This window comes from Erpetoichthys calabaricus, chromosome 8, assembly GCF_900747795.2.
Source record: "Erpetoichthys calabaricus chromosome 8, fErpCal1.3, whole genome shotgun sequence".
Lineage (NCBI taxonomy): Eukaryota > Metazoa > Chordata > Cladistia > Polypteriformes > Polypteridae > Erpetoichthys > Erpetoichthys calabaricus.
In genome coordinates, this window is record NC_041401.2 from 192,416,732 (window position 1) to 192,434,078 (window position 17,347).

Below are 17,347 nucleotides of genomic sequence, written 5' to 3' on the forward strand. Positions count from 1 at the left end.
TAGATAGATAGATAGATAGATAGATAGATAGATAGATAGATAGATAGATAGATAGATAGTGTAGTTGGCAGGATTAGATAGATAGATAGATAGATAGATAGATAGATAGATAGATAGATAGATAGATAGATAGATAGATAGATAGATAGATAGATAGATAGATAGATAGATAGATAGATAGTGTAGTTGGCAGGATTAGATAGATAGATAGATAGATAGATAGATAGATAGATAGATAGATAGATAGATAGATAGATAGATAGATAGATAGATAGATAGATAGATACTTTATTAATCCCAAGGGGAAATTCCCATACTCCAGCAGCAGCATACTGATAAAAACAATATTAAAGAGTGACAACAATGCAGGTATAACAGACAACATCTTTGTATAATGTTAACGTTTATCCCCCCGGGTGGAATTGAAGAGTCGCATAGTGTTGGGGAGGAACGATCTCCTCAGTCTGTCAGTGGAGCAGGACGGTGACAGCAGTCTGTCGCTGAAGCTGCTCCTCTGTCTGGAGATGATCCTGTTCAGTGGATGCAGTGGATTCTCCATGATTGACAGGAGTCTGCTCAGTGCCCGTCGCTCTGCCACAGATGTCACACTGTCCAGCTCCATGCCCACAATAGAGCCTGACTTCCTTACCAGTCTGTCCAGGCGTGAGGCGTCCTTCTTCTTAATGTTGCCTCCCCAGCACACCACCGTGTAGAAGAGGGCGCTCGCCACAACCGTCTGATAGAACATCTGCAGCATCTTATTACAGATGTTGAAGGACGCCAGCCTTCTAAGGAAGTATAGTCGGCTCTGTCCTCTCTTACACAGAGCACCAGTATTGGCAGTCCAGTCTTATTTATCATCCAGCTGCACTCCCAGATATTTATAGGTCTGCACCCTCTGCACACAGTCACCTCTGATGATCACAGGGTCCACGAGGGGCCTGGTCCTCCTAAAATCCACCACCAGCTACTTGGTTTTGCTGGTGTTCAGGTGTAGGTGGTTTGAGTCGCACCATTTTATATACCTTATGTCTTCATCCGCACCTTCTCAAGTCCGCTTTATGCATGTATCCCGGCAGGCAGGCAGGAGCGGTTGAATTTGATGATATCAGGGTCTTAGCCCCCTTGATGGTGTCTTGTTCCTCCGCTCGATGTGTTTTACAATTTTCATAACTTTTCAGCCGAGCGTTCAGCAAATTGCTTACAAGTATTGAAGAGCGTGCTTTCGGGTTCGCTGCGACACGTACGGTGATTGCGTTATCGGGGCAGGTTTTGACACTCATTTTGGAGAGCCGGGGTCCCCCATTGGGTTTCGAGTATAACTGTTGATAACAGACGAAAACATCAGGGGGTTTAGCATAATGTATCAGCGGATAAATCCTCTCTTCTTGAACGGGACTGTTCTGTAATATTTGTATTCATTTTGTGAATTTGGAAGACTGTGTTGTGCATCAATGACACATCAGTAATAACACACCGTTGATATGCTTTCATGCTGTTATTTTTAAACATTGTAAGGAGACCGAGGTTGTTTTCCGTGTGGAGTTTGCGTGTTCTCTCCGTGTGCGTGTCGGTGTTCCAGTTTCCTTTCACAAATCAAAGACAAGCAGCTTAGGTGGATTAGGACTTTGAATTTGGCCCACGATGTGTGTCTGTGTGTTCACTCTGTGATAGACTGGCAGCCTGCTCAGGGACATGCCAGCCCTGCAGCTTCTGATTGGTGGAATGGACTCCAGCTGCACCGCGACTCTGCCCTGAATAGGCATCTTGATGGATATGATTTAGTTTAACGTATTGAATGTATCAAAAGCAAAGCACTAACGTGCTTTCATGAATTATTAGGCGATCGGGATCCGCGTCAGCCACGGCTCAGGTGGGAGGGCATTTGAAATGCTTGGAGGGAGCATGGTGGGATAAATTAGAAAGGCGAGCACGTTAAATAATACAAGTGTGGAGCCAGCAACAGAGTGGGGGTCCTTGTGCTGCATAGTGAGCGCTCAGAGTGCTGTACAACATGTTAAAGAAGTAGTTACGTGCGAAAAATAAAACACATGGAAATTAGATAAGAAAAATAATTGATATTGAAAGGCACTATGTAAAGAATAGATAGATAGATAGATAGATAGATAGATAGATAGATAGATAGATAGATAGATAGATAGATAGATAGATAGATAGATAGATAGATAGATAGATAGATAGATAGATAGATAGATAGATAGATAGATAGGAAAAGGCACTATATGATAGATAGATAAATAAAAAGGCAGTATATAATAGATGTGAAAGGCACTATATGATAGATAGATAGATAGATAGATAGATAGATAGATAGATAGATAGATAGATAGATAGATAGATAGATAGATAGATAGATAGATAGATAGATAGATAGATAGATAGATAAGAAAGGCACTATATGATGAATATATAATGGGGCCATACATAGAATGTGATGTTGTTGATTCTTTTTTTGAATCTGTAAATGACGGTGCGATATTAAGGTCAGTTAGCTAGGATGGGCAGAAAATAATAATAAATAATAATAATAATAATAATAACTAGGGGGCTTTGCCCCCTGCTCGCTTCGCTCTCCAACCCCCGTGTTTGGTTTCCTGGATACACACTTTTAAGATTTTTTTTTTCTTTGAATTGTTGCTATTTCATTAGTTTCACTTTTATTTCAAAACTTTGGTAAAAACAATATTTGGAATCTTTTGAGTCCCAACATGCTGAATCTTTTTAATGAGGTCCGTGAGACGTGTGTTTAATGACTTTGCACCATAATTCAGGTTAGGTTTCTCTGTTTGGAATTTCAGCACAGACAAAGCGATCTTCATCTTCAGCAGTTAATAATTTTATTTTTTGCAAAGTAACCAATAAATGCTTATGAGGTAAACCCCGTTTTTGAAATTCTCTGACTTAAACTTCAAAGCCTTACAATATTTATATACTTCTGACATATCACCTGTGTCCATATATTTGATCTCTATTCGCCTTTTTGTTATTTCTCCGAGTAATAATTTCTTTCTTTGCGCTTATGTGATCTTTACTTTTTGTTTTGACACTATCGTTTTTTTCTGCTTTCATATTCTGTATCTTGCTCTGCTTGTGTTTCACGCCTACGTTTTTTTTTGAGTCTTTTGAATTCCAGTTTTCATTTTCTCTAACCTGCTCTGCATGTGTTTGGCCCCCTTGTTTTTTAACCTCTTTATGTCGTTTTGCTTTGTTTTCTTCTTTTTGTCTTTTATTTTTGACCTCGCTTTATCCTGCTTTTTTTTCAATGACACCTGGTCCGTGGTGATTATTTTCTCTTTTTATCGAGTAATAATTTCTGTCTGTTTGCACTACTGCATTCCTTACTTTATTTTTTTATGCTTTCTAATTTTCCTACTTTCATATTCTTTACCTTTCTCTGCATGTGTATTGTGCCAACATTTTTTGAGCCTTTCAAATTCCACTGCTGTCATAATCTCTAACCTGCTCTGCATGTGTATAGCGTCAACATTTTTGAACGTCTTTATGAAGTTTTACTTTGTCTTTTAATTCTGAGCCTGATTGGACCTGCTTTTTTTATCAGTTCCACTTGTTCCTGGCTGATTATTATTTTCCGTATTTTCTGAATTTGCACCTCGATTATTCTTTTTCTTTTCTGCATTTTTTTTCTCTTGAACGCTTTTGAGTCTCTTTTCTCCGCTCTGCTCTTTCATCTTCGCTTAGTCATCAACGTTTCATTTATAACGTATTGTCCTTAACACTTTATATGCGCTGAGAGCCCGGGATCTGTGTCTGCTCAAAGCCTTTGCACGACTGAGTGTGTTGCTACCCGTGGTCTTATTTGATATTGATTGTAAGTAGGGCGCGTCTTGCAAGAATCTCATATTCTACATCCCCGCGAGACGGTCCTGGGTCAATCTCTTGGCACAAAGTCTCATGTTTAAGGTCCCTGTGAGACTCTCAGTGGCCAATCTCTTTAGTCGCGTGGGTCTTTTAAGTGTCTTCCGTGATCTTAATGTGAAGATCAAGTCTCGTCTCGCTAGTCTTTGTCTCCCAGGATTTTTTTATTATAATAATAATAATAATCCATCCATCCATCCATTTTCCAACCCGCTGAATCCGAACACAGGGTCACGGGTGTCTGCTGGAGCCAATCCCAGCCAACACAGGGCACAAGGCAGGAACCAATCCTGGGCAGGGTGCCAACCCACCGCAGATAATAATAATAATAATAATAATAATAATAAAGAAAGAAACTGTAGTTAAGCTGTGGAATGATCCCAGCACTTTTCCAAAGGCCGGCTGGAGTAAAGACGTATTTGCGCTGCTCATTCTCCCCAACCCAACATAGGTGCTCAAGTGATGGTCCCCTATATTCACATACGGGACCTTCTTTTCTGTACAGACTTTGTGAAACAGGGCATTGTCTGAACATCAGGGAAAAAATTTTAAAAATATATAAACCAGATTTTCTTTTTGAAAACCTGTAAAACAATAAAAATAATTAGCTTTAAAACATTAAAGAGTCTGAATTAGCGTAAGCCGCCTCATTTCGGAGTCTTTATAATGTAATGATTTACTTAATGAAGTAGAAGAACAAAATGAATAGCACCATATCTTTGAAATATTGACGTGTTTTCTTTCATTAATATAAAGTGTAAATATTCACAAATGGAGTAGAAATTTCCCATTATTCACTCCCTGATAGAGGACTACCTTTAGATCCCCAGTCACATTTGTGGTCCTGCTACTTGCTAACCTACGTGCCCCCAAACGAGGGGCACTCTAAACCAATCCCAGCTTTGCATAGGGCGCAAAGCAAGAACAAACCCCAGACAGGGCGCCAGTGCACCGCTGGGCAAACACACACGCGCCAGATCCCCTAACTTGCATGGCTTTGGATGGTGGGAGAAAACCCACCTTGTCACTGGAGAACATGGGACGCGAACCCCTGTCTCCATACTCCGAGGTGGTATCCTTACCATTGTGCTGCCACCATTCGTAATCCATCCATCCCGCTATATATACGGGGTCTGCTGGAGCCAATCCCAGCTAACACGGGGTGCAAGGCAGGAAACAAACCCTGGGCAGGGCGCAGTGACGTAGCGTAGTGGGCGGCACTTTTAGGGGGCGGCAAAATTTCACAATAAATAATAATAATATCTTGTAAAAATTTGAAACATACCTACATAAGGGGGCGGCGGAATTTTCCTCCGCCCCGGGCGGCTGACACCCACGCTACGTTACTGGCAGGGCGCCAGCGCACCACAGGGCGCACACACAGACACACACACACCAAGCACAATTTAGAATCGCCAATACACCTAACCTGCATGTCTTTGGACTGTGGGAGGAAACCGGAGCACCCGGAGGAAACCCACGCAGACACGGGGAGAACCCGGGTCTCCAAACTGCGAGGCAGCAGCGCTACCCACTGCGCCACCGTGCCACCCATTTGTAATCTGAGTCCATGAAATAATCTAAAATGACACCCCACACGCTTATATGTTTGAAAAATTGTCATTTGTACTCTGAGTGTCTGTTAGAAGACTAGGACCACCGATAAAGAATCACATTTTAAAGATATTATCATACTCCTGATGAACAACCTTGAAATAGCCGAAAACGACACCCCCTTCCCGATATTACCGATCCCCACCTTTTCGAAGTTCTGAGATAGTAACTTTATCTCTTCGTATCCCAATAGTGGATGAACTCCTGGGGTCGGCTCATGTGGCACACACCTTTAAGTCCTTGTGATCATTTTTGCTGAATACACCTATTGGTTTATTTGGTATTACAAACAACAAAATGTATAAAATTAATTTTAATGTGAAGCGAAACTTGACTTCTCCGCTCCATACGCACGCTTTACAGAATACCGCGGCAGTTTCGCACGGTTCTACAAGCTGAAAGATGCCCACCTGCCCTTTCAGCTGAAGAAGCGCGGTGCGAATTTTTAAAAAACAGACGTTATGACTGACAGAAAATAACAAGATTTTACAAAATTATATCATCGGCAAAAATACCGTAGCGCCCCTGCAGGCCAGGACCTGAACAGCCTGTCGTTACAATGCGGTGCGATGTGCACGGGCACTGAAACGTCATAATTACCTTTTTGTCAAAAGAAATATAAATTAGGGTGCCGACAGAAGGGTATAATAATAATAAAAATCTTCAAGCTGACATATAGGAGGTACGGAGGGGAAATAAAATCACGGCAACGGCGGACTACTACTGCTGCTTTGCAGTAAGGAGACTGTGGGAGGTTGTGGGTTCGCTTCCCGGTTCCTCCCTGTGTGGATAGCTCTTGGAGTACTGAGAAAAGCGCGATATAAATGTAATGAATTATTATTATTATTATTACATTGCTGAAGGTTTCATTCCAGATATAAGCATAAGCATCTCTCAGATGGGCATACATTAAAACTTGCGTTACAGCTCCGCAGATCCCGTCCTCTGTTGTTCACAACCATTAATGTCTTGATGATTCTACTCTACACATTCGCTTTAGTTACATTTGTGCCATCGCGACTTTTCTCTAGTAGCGCTCTAATATTATTCACAATTTTTAAAAGTAGAATAAAAATGCAGCAATGGATGTGTTTGTAATTCTTAGGGTTTGTGAATTAATATTTTATCTTATAATTTAATTTATAGTTTAATCAAATGCACCGTATCATGTAATTAATATGTTAACTAGCTATTCTTAGGGTTTATTATTTTATTGTTACTAGCTGTGCTACTCACCTAAGATGAGTTGAAATCTAAATAATGCAGACCTCAGTGTTACATTTGCAGTGCACCATCTATTAGAATATATTTCGTAATGCATGCAGTAATAAAATGAAATGTATTTGTCATTACAACAGATGGCAAATCACAGACATTTCTTGTAATAAAATGCATTGCTACAAATGTTTGTGTTGCGCCATCTGTTGGAATGGAAAATGCAATTCACATGTCTCTGTTCCATTTAGCTTGGGATTCGTAAAAGCAGTGTTAATGTTGGTGGTGTGCCATCTGTTAACATGACAAATGCAATGGATATGTCTGTGTTATATGCCATTTGGTACACAACTCATAAAAACACCGTTAATATTTGTGATGTGCCATCTGTTGGAATGGCAAACACAATTCATATGTGCCTGTTATATGTCATTTGGTTTGGGATGCATAAAAGCAATGTTAATGTTTATGGGGTGACATCTGTTGGAATGATGACTGCAATGCATACGTCTCTGTTATCCCATTTCAGACTTATTAAAGCAGTTTTATTGTTTCTGAGACACCATCTGTTGGAATGACACATGCAATGTGTATGTCTCTGTTACATGTAATTTGGTTTGGGATTCATAAAAGCAGTGTGAAATGTTTGTGAGGCACCATCAGTTGGGATGATAAATGTAATGCATTTTATTACTACAAATGTTTGTGAGGTGCCACCTGTTGGAATGACAGAGACATAGAAATTGGACAGACACAGACACTTATCTTTTAATTAAGGAGGATTGTTGTATTATTTTGTAACGTTAAAAACAAAAGTTACATGACTTTGCTGCCTTTACCAAAGTGCTGCCTCGTTGCCTCACCCCACATTCCTGCCAAGTCTGAGAGTGTTGGGCTTGACATGATATTTTGGGGGCCTCAGTCGAGCTAAATGACCCCACAAACCCTGACCTTGTCTTCCACCACCATCAAACTGCATCTGTGGGATCCTTCTCTGTGCTCTTGGTCACTGCCACTCCTTTGGGTGATCAATTGGAGTGACCCCTGTGCCACAAGCATCGACCACACGCTCATCTCAGGCTCCATTCCCCATCAGCACCAGCTCTCCCTGTCCTTCCCTCGTTTCTTTCTCGCTTCTTTTATACTGCTAGGGGGGCAGCTGCGCTGATTACTGACCCCAGAGCTCTAATGAACACAAATGACTGAACCGCACGTGTCTGCATGTGAATGTACGATCAGCCAATCACCCCATCAGCCTCCAGGGGGTGCTTTGTCACACCTTCTCACACACCCACACCCTTCAGAAGCCCGAGCGCCCCATGTCTATTTGAACATTGGGCATCGCCACGGACCCCTCTCATCACACCCGAGTGCTTTCAGCTTAAGGGTGAGTCACATGCTCGAGGACACCTAGTGGAGATTAAGGGAAGTGCATTTAGAAACGAAGACAAGAAGCTCTTCTTTATACAAAGAGTTTGTAAGAATCAGGAACAAACCAGAGACTCAGATCTGAAAAATCTCAAGAGCATTTATGAAGAACGTGGAGGAGATACTGGGAGAGCTTAGCTATTAGATTAAGATGTGAGTCTGATGGACTGAATGGTCTCCTCGGGTTTGTCAAATTGTCATACCAGGGTTCAAGTTCCAGGTGCTCCATGTTTGAGTGAGTTAAGAAGATGGATGGATAATAAATGGTATTTGAGTGTGTAATTAATTCATTCCTTCTGACACATTTGTGACTAAGAGACATCAGGCTGACTTGGCACCAGAGCTCTGTGTTTCCTTCACTTATGATACATGTCAGGCAGGGTCATGAGGTAGCAGATGCCCATCCCAATTTCAAAAAAATGTTGACAGTTCCTCAGAAAGCAAATATTGAGCAACCCGTACACATTAGCAACAATTTAAAAAATTACAGTCACTTGACAACAAACCTTTGTGGGAGGAAATATGAGGAAACTCGCTGCAATCTTCAGGTATTAAATGAAACAGCTTAGGATATGCTAGCTGGGGAGAAACAAGTTCACTTACTCAACGGTTTTGCTAATACACATGATATCCGTACCTTCCACATACCTTACAATGGTTCAGCCAAGGGGCACAGAGTTGTCATATCGAAGAAAACCAGGATGAGGCAGAGAGACACAGACAAGACGATGCAAAGACTTAACCGATCACAGATATGAAAAATATCAGCTTCAATCAAAAGTTACAATAAAGTGAGTTCTGACACCAAATCAAACAGTCGCTGAGCTTGGCGACGACTTCAGAGGAATTTATTGTGTTTAAATGCTGGACTGCGGTCTGCTAACAGCATTCACACACACACTTACCTTTGTTGCTGTCCATGTGTACCAGTACTGTGTGCAGGAAAAAGGTGATGGCATCATCCGTGGATCTACTGGAGCGATACGGGAACTGTGCTGCATCTTTAGGCGATGAAGACTTTACAACTTTCGATAGATCTGTCACTTAATTTACCACCTTGAGTTTATGTTAGGACTGTTTTTTCATTTGAAAGCTCAGATTTTGCCACTTAATTAGTTACACTGTTTAATTAGGGCAATTTGTGGGTACAATTTAATTTAACGCATTTGATTCTACCACTTAATGAGGACTTTAGATCTTGCCACTTAATTAAGTTTATTTGCTTATGCTGCTTAATTTAAGACATTTCGTCATGCTGCTTAATTCAGGTTGTTTGATTGCGTCACTTAATTAGAACATTTGTTTTCTCACATAATCTGTGACACTAAATTGGAGCATTTAGCGGTGCTCTAAGTGCCACATTGAAGACATTTGATCATGCCACTTCAGTTAGGTCTGCTGATTACAAGTCTTAATTAGGAATAGTTACTTTTATCACTGAGTTCAGGCCAGATAGATAGATAGATAGATAGATAGATAGATAGATAGATAGATAGATAGATAGATAGATAGACATGAAAGACACTATATTATAGATAGATAGATAGATAGATAGATAGATAGATAGATAGATAGATAGATAGATAGATAGACATGAAAGACACTATAATATAGATAGATAGATAGATAGATAGATAGATAGATAGATAGATAGATAGATAGATAGATAGATAGACATGAAAGGCACTATATCATAGATAGATAGATAGATAGATAGATAGATAGATAGATAGATAGATAGATAGATAGATAGATAGATAGATAGATAGATAGATAGATAGACATGAAAGACACTATATTATAGATAGATAGATAGATAGATAGATAGATAGATAGATAGATAGATAGATAGATAGATAGATAGATAGATAGATAGATAGATAGACATGAAAGGCACTATATCATAGATAGATAGATAGATAGATAGATAGATAGATAGATAGATAGATAGATAGACATGAAAGGCACTATATCATAGATAGATAGATAGATAGATAGATAGATAGATAGATAGATAGATAGATAGATAGATAGATATGAAAGACACTATATTATAGATAGATAGATAGATAGATAGATAGATAGATAGATAGATAGATAGATAGATAGATAGATAGATAGATAGATAGATAGATAGAGTGGAAGGTGCCATATAATAGACAGATAGAGTTTCTGAATTGAAAATTAGACTGTTGCTGATTGAATGAAGGTGCGTAGTTTTATAATCTTTTATTGTTATTGCACAACTTTATTTCAGTTTATTCACCCTCACAGTTTCCTTTGAGATTTTACCCAGAGGGCACTGGGAGATGCACCATGTGAAATCACATATTTAGTAGCTCAGCATGCACGTCCCTAATTACCAAAGATAATAATAATAATAATACATTTTATTTATATAGCGCCTTTCCCATGCTCAAGGCACTTACAGAATATAAGAAAGAACGGCAGGGTATACAGTATATAGCACTAGATAAATAAATTAAGAAGATTACCACAGTGAATTCATAGAAAAGCCTAACAGACAACATAATTGATAGTCCCGCACACACACAGAGGTTACATGAGGATCTTGACATGGAGGTAAACTGAAAGTCAAGCAGAGCTAAAAGCCTTCCTGAACAGATTAATTTTGAGTTGTTTTTTAAAAGAATTCATGGAGTCAGCTGACCTGATTAATGTCAGTAGGTCATTCCAGAGTCTGGGCGCTATACAGCTGAAGGCCCTGCTGTCACCCATGGAGTGTAGATTAGTGAGGGGCACAACAAGATGGCGAGAATCAGAGGACCTTAGTGGGCGGACAGGCACATAGTGATGGAGAAGGTCACTGATGTAGTTTGGCGTGAGGTTATTTAAGGCTTTGTAGGTTATTACTAGGATTTTATATTCGATTCTGTAAGACACAGGGAGCCAGTGAAAACGGAGCAGGATGGGTGTGATGTGCTCGCTGCTGCTGGTTCGTGTAAGGACTCTTGTAGCCGAGTTTTGAATAAGCTGGAGCTGTGATAGAAGATTAGAAGGGGCACCTGCCAGTAGGGAATTACAATAATCGATGCGGGATGTGATAAAAGCATGGACAAGTTTCTCAGCGTTAGAAAAGGAGAGGAAGGAGCGAACACGGGATATGTGACGGAGGTGAAAGTAAGAAAGTTTCTTAATGTGATTTATGTGGGCAGAATAAGAAAGGGAGGAATCAAAAATGACACCAAGATTTTTTACAGTAGAGGCAGGTCTGATGAGATCACCACCAAGATGGACTGGGAAATGGAGAGTTATTATTCTGTTTTTCTTTTGCTGTATTTCTTGACTTTGTTTGGGGATTTCTTTATCAGAATTTTAGATTTGTTTGAATGATTGTTTTAACTTTTGAACTTTATGACGTGTTTTCCTGCCTTGCCACTTCTCTCAGTCCTCTTCACACAGAACACACACATCAAACACCCCTGTGACAAAATATTGAACAAAAATGTCAGTTCAGTAAAGTAAATAAAAAAATTAATAATACGCCAACTTCAAAACAGTTAACGCAATCCCAGAATGCACCTGAATGTTATGTCACACGTAGATTTTCTAACGTTTTTTTAAAAAAAAGGGCTTATTTTGCCACAAACAAACGACAGAAGGCAGTATTTCCTCTTATGTAAATATTGCTAATGTGATTGGGTTCATTTTCATATTTTCCAAGTTTTTGATGTGTTAGTGTAAGTGAGATTTACTTCATCGTGTAATTTTTTATTGCATTATAATATACATTACATTATTTGAAACTGGGGCTTGATGTAAAAAAGTAGCAGGAGAGTTGAGACTCTAAAGAATCATTTGAGGTCTGTCACGTTTGAACGGACCACTTTACTCAGGATACCTGACCCCACCCGCAGTACATTATTAGGGTGATGTCATGACACTCCTTATGTCAGGACGTTAAATTACATCTTGTGGTTTTTCTTCTACTAAACCTCAAATCAAATGTTCCACCAAGCCCTGGTGTTTTGATGGCAGGCCAATTTTGTTCTTCCTTTTGGCGTCGTGTCAAACGTTTATTATTTCATTCCAGTAAGGTAACATCCTACCCATCCACACCTATCAGAAGTTTATGAAGTTTTAAAAATTACTCCAGCAGAACAAATAAAACAAACAGAACTGGTTTAGAAGAGAAGCTCATTCAGCTTTTTTTTTAGTTCCGTCCAGAATACATTCAAAATTCTTCATTTTTGACGGTTGGAGCTCAGGCAGAGTCGGCGGCTCATTCTGAGACGCGATGGGTCCGAGGGTCAGAGGACGGTGTTAAAATATTTTTAAACTAATATTTTATTCAGGTTTTTTGGCTGCTTTTTCTTTATCACCATTCCACACGGTTTCCTCATAGTTATTTGTTTCCCGAATGTAATGATTTATTAATCATGGTATTGTGACTTTATTTTATTTGACAATAAGGCTCCACCACATTACTGTTCCCATTACCGGCATGAAGCTCCCGGTTGCCATGAGAGTTGCCTAGCATGACGCCACACCATGCATATCTAAAAGTGTTTCAATATCCGTCAGGTCAGGTCAAGTCAAGGTTGGGGAGCATGCACCGGTACAGTGCATTGCTGCACCCACCACACGACAAAACACCTCGGGATCCTGGTTGGCAACCCCCCGAAACAGACACATGGTCCAGTCCTACCCTCCAGAAATGACCCTCTATCTGCCGCAGACAGATGTCACATGGCTGCCACTTTGGCCAGGTCCAGCTGCTCGGGTCTTCAACAATGAGGGTCGTGTGAGCCTGATCACTCTCGGGGAATCACACCACATGGCCGTAGTGCCGTAATTGATGCTCATTGACTACCCACTGTGCCACCCTGCCGCCCATCACAGTGATTTCTTTTTTTAGAAATAGCCAGTGAAGTGGCATTCCAGATTAAATTTGCTGATGTCATTTGGGTGTTTGGAAATGATTGAAACCAAGCCATTATGGACAGCATACTGCTTGTTAGCTGCGATTAAAATTGGCAGCTTTATTACTCGGGTGATGACATTACATATTATAACATTTTTAAACCCACTGGGGATCTGAGGATCACCCGTTGGATCCTGTCAAACTCTGGCAGTACCACCCCAGTGCAGGAGGGGGCACTGCTGGTAACTACTGTCCTCAAGTATGTGATTCACCAGGTCAGGTTGGGATGGGGAGCATACAACACATGGCAAAACAGGTCGGCATCCCGGTTGGCAACCCCCCAGGCAGATGTGGTCCAGTCTCACCCACCGGAAATAACCATCTATCTGCCAGGTGTTATATGGGCATCCCCTTGACCTGGTCCAGCTATTTTGGTCCGTAACAGTGAGCCGGATCACCCTCGGAGAATCGCACCATGTAGCCATAGTGCCATAACTGACGCTTCCTCACAATGCAGGTCATGTGCCTCATTCAGGACTCCATGAGCAACACAAAGTCAAACCAGTGGGACGCAAGGATTCTCTGGAGAGACACACATGAAGGAGTCCACCAGTCTTCATCTCAGGTCACTGGATAGCATCCGTGTCTTACAAACAGGAAGCACCAGGACTCTAAAGACTTGGACCTTCGTCCTTTTGCAGATATCAGGAGCGCCACACACCCCTTTCCAGAGAACTCATGACCCCCCAATGCTCTCCCAATCTGTCTACTGACTTCATAGGAAGAGTCACCAGAGACATGAACATCATTGCTGAGGTAAGTAAACCTCTCGATGAGGTCGACACTCTTTCTGCAGATAGACACACTGCTGATGACCGTGTCCAAGAGGTCACTAAAGGCCTGGATGTTGGTTTTTATCAGGACACTTGCAAGCCCAGACTCTCAGACCCCTCACTCAGTCTCTCAAGACCCCCGATCAGAGCCTCCATTGACTCCACGAAGATCACAGCATCGTCAGCAAAGTCAAGATCCGTGAATTTCTCTCCACCAACTGGTGCCCCACAGCCACTAGATATCTGTGATTTGGATAAAGTTTCTAAAAGCAAAACATGTGTTCTTTCTCAATGTCTTTTTTCCGATTCTCTAGTTTCTCTCTCTGACTTTGATCTCAGGTGGCGCAGTGGTAGTGCTGCTGCTTTGCAGTAAGGAGACTGTGGAAGATTGTGGGTTCGCTTCCCGGTTCCTCCCTGTGTGGATAGCGCTTTGAGTACTGAGAAAAGCGCGATATAAATGTAATGAATTATTATTATTATTATTATCTCTGGGTTGCGGTTAGGCTTTGGTGTATTAGAGTTAGTCTTACAGTTTCTATTCATTTCTGGTTGATAAACGTTTCTTCTCCTGGTCCTCTTTACACTGGAATACTGGCCTCCTATGTATCTCCTTTCTAAGTGATTAAGGGTTGTCTCAGGAGACAAATCTGAAATGCAGGTGACAAAAGTACATGTCCTTCTGAGCTCATTGTTGTCTAGGAGAAACCAAAAAGACAGTAAGACGATCTCTTATCTGATACACTCCCAACTCAACGGACCAACAAATCAGGATAGCTATGGCTTTATCCAGAGAAAACCTTCTGGAATACATAGGTGCAGAAACCAAGAACCGGGTCCCACTAGTTGTAACTTATCATCCACATCTGGAAACACTTCGCAAAATTATGAAAGAGCTTCAACCCATGGTGCAGAAAGACAATAAACTGAAGGATATATTCCCAGAACCTCCCCTCCTTGCATACAGGCATCCACCAAACCTCAGACAACTGATTGTCCGAAACTCAATGTGTGGCTCAGCAGCAAGTGGCACATCTCCCTGCCTACAGAACAGGTGTGGCACCTGTGCACATATCTACACCACATTGCCAGCAGGAGCATAAAATAAAGGGTTTGTTCACGTGCAGATCTGCTAATGTGGTCTACCTAATCATGTGCATAAGGTGCCCCAACACTGGACTGTATGGAGGGGAAACTGGTCAGACACTGCGCCAGCGAATGAACTCACACAGATTTGATATCAATCAGATGGTGTTGATCTTCCGGTGGCAGCACACAATAAGGCTGGGTTTATACTTCACGCGACACGATGCATGCTGCAACGGACGCTCCTGCTACGCAAGCGTTGTACTGTTTATACTCGCGCGCGTACTTTATGTAAATCTGGAGGAATCCACCAGGTGGTAGCGTGAGATATTATCACAATGAAAACAGGTTCGGCTTCGCCGTGTTGTGAATTGCCTGGAACATCCATTAATTTCCGACTACACCTTACCGCAATATCTCTGAAAAGGATGTTTAATGATTAAATCCATCAGTCCAGGGATTCGTCCATTTCAGCTAGCATTGGGCACGAGGCTGAAACAATCCCTGGACGAGGCATCAGCTCAACACAAGGTGAATACAAGCACACACATACACGCTGGCATCATTTTAGTGTCACCAAATCTGCATATTTTTGGAAGGAAACCAGAGCACACTGTGGAAACCCAGCAGGAAAACATGAGAACTCCAGGTAGGGAATACCAGCGATGTGACTCCATGCAAGACAGCAGTGCTACCACTCCGCCACCATGTCACCCCCTTGTGTGTCATTAACAGTATCCATCCATCCATTATCCAACCCGCTATATCCTAACTACAGGGTCATGGGGGTCTGCCGGAGCCAATCCCAACCAACACAGGGCACAAGGCAGGAAACAAACCCTGGGCAGGGCACCAGCCCACTGCAGTAATTAGCAGTATTCATTATTTAAACGAAATTACTGATTTATCTGTAAAATGTAACATACAGACTTCAATGCATTTCATCATGAAAGTGATATCAAGTATAAATCTGAGGATTCTAAATGTGTAGAGAGTTGGAATATCATACATTTAATGTGCGCAGTGTGGCGATCGAAGCCCTAGAAAGATGGCACAGAAGACGGTATGTGAGACTTTTAAAATGCCTCATGTCATTACGATCGGGAATATGCAACGCTTGAATATCAAAGCACCACGAATGCATCTGTATGTCGGCATTTTGCTTCACCACTTCGAACCATTCATCAAACATCGAAGTGCGCACACCGATCTTGTAGGATCCGCAAAGTGGCTTTCTGTCACATGTAGATAGTAACCAGAGACTCTTTTAGCACACTGCGCCCCCACCGACTTTTTGCTGGTACTGCAACTCGCGCACGCATCGTGTTCATTTCTGAGGACCTGCTCAGCATCAAATGAACGCTGGGAACGCCTGGCAGCCATGATGCGGGCGCGTACGCGTTCTGAGTGTGAAGTATAAACGAGCCCTAACAGTAATGGCCACAGCATAAAGGATCTGAGGGTCACTATGCTTATGGGTAATTTCAAGATGCATCAGGAGCAGAGAGAATGGGAATACAAATTTATGCTTAAATTTCAATACTTTACAAAATGGTCTGACTAGAGACAAGAGTTTTATGACCAGATATGTGGACTAACAGACTGATTGACCAGCTGACTACATCAGAGGCCTATCTTACAGACAATGCACTTCAAAAAAAAACCTTACAGGACTTTCTCTAGTGATGGTTAGCTTATCTGTAGGGATTGTGGAAGAGAGGTGAAGAAGAGAGTGCAGGCAGGGTGGGGAAGAGTGTCAGGAGTGATTTGTGACAGACGGGTATCAGCAAGAGGGAAAGGGAAGGTCTACAGGACGGTAGTGAGACCAGCTATGTTATATGGGCTGGAGACGGTGGCACAGGGGACAGAGCTGGAGGTGGCAGAGTTAAAGATGCTAAGATTTGCATTGAGTGTGACGAGGACGGACAGGATTAGAAATGAGGACATTAGAGGGTCAACTCAGGTGGGATTGTTGGGAGACAAAGTCAGAGAGGCAAGATTGCATTGGTCTGGACATGAGCAGAGGAGAGATGAGGGGTATAATGAGAGAAGGGTACTAAGGATAGAGCTGCCAGGCAAGAGGAGAAGAGGAAGGCCTAAGAGGAGGTTTATGGATGTGCTGAGAGAGGACATGCAGGTGATGGGTGTAACAGATGAGGCACGTAGCTGGGGGGAAGACAAGTGGGGACACCTGGAGTACTTCCGGGTATGAAGCCGGCACTTCCGCCACACTGGGGCGTGTTCGTGGGAGATTTCCGGAACACACCTGGAGCACATCCGGTTGCTAATAAAAGGGGCCGCCTCCCTTCACAATGGCTGAAGTCGGGAGAGCAGTTGGACAAGGCCTCAGGAGGAGACACGGAGGCGGCCTGAAGAGTGAGGCATAGTGGTT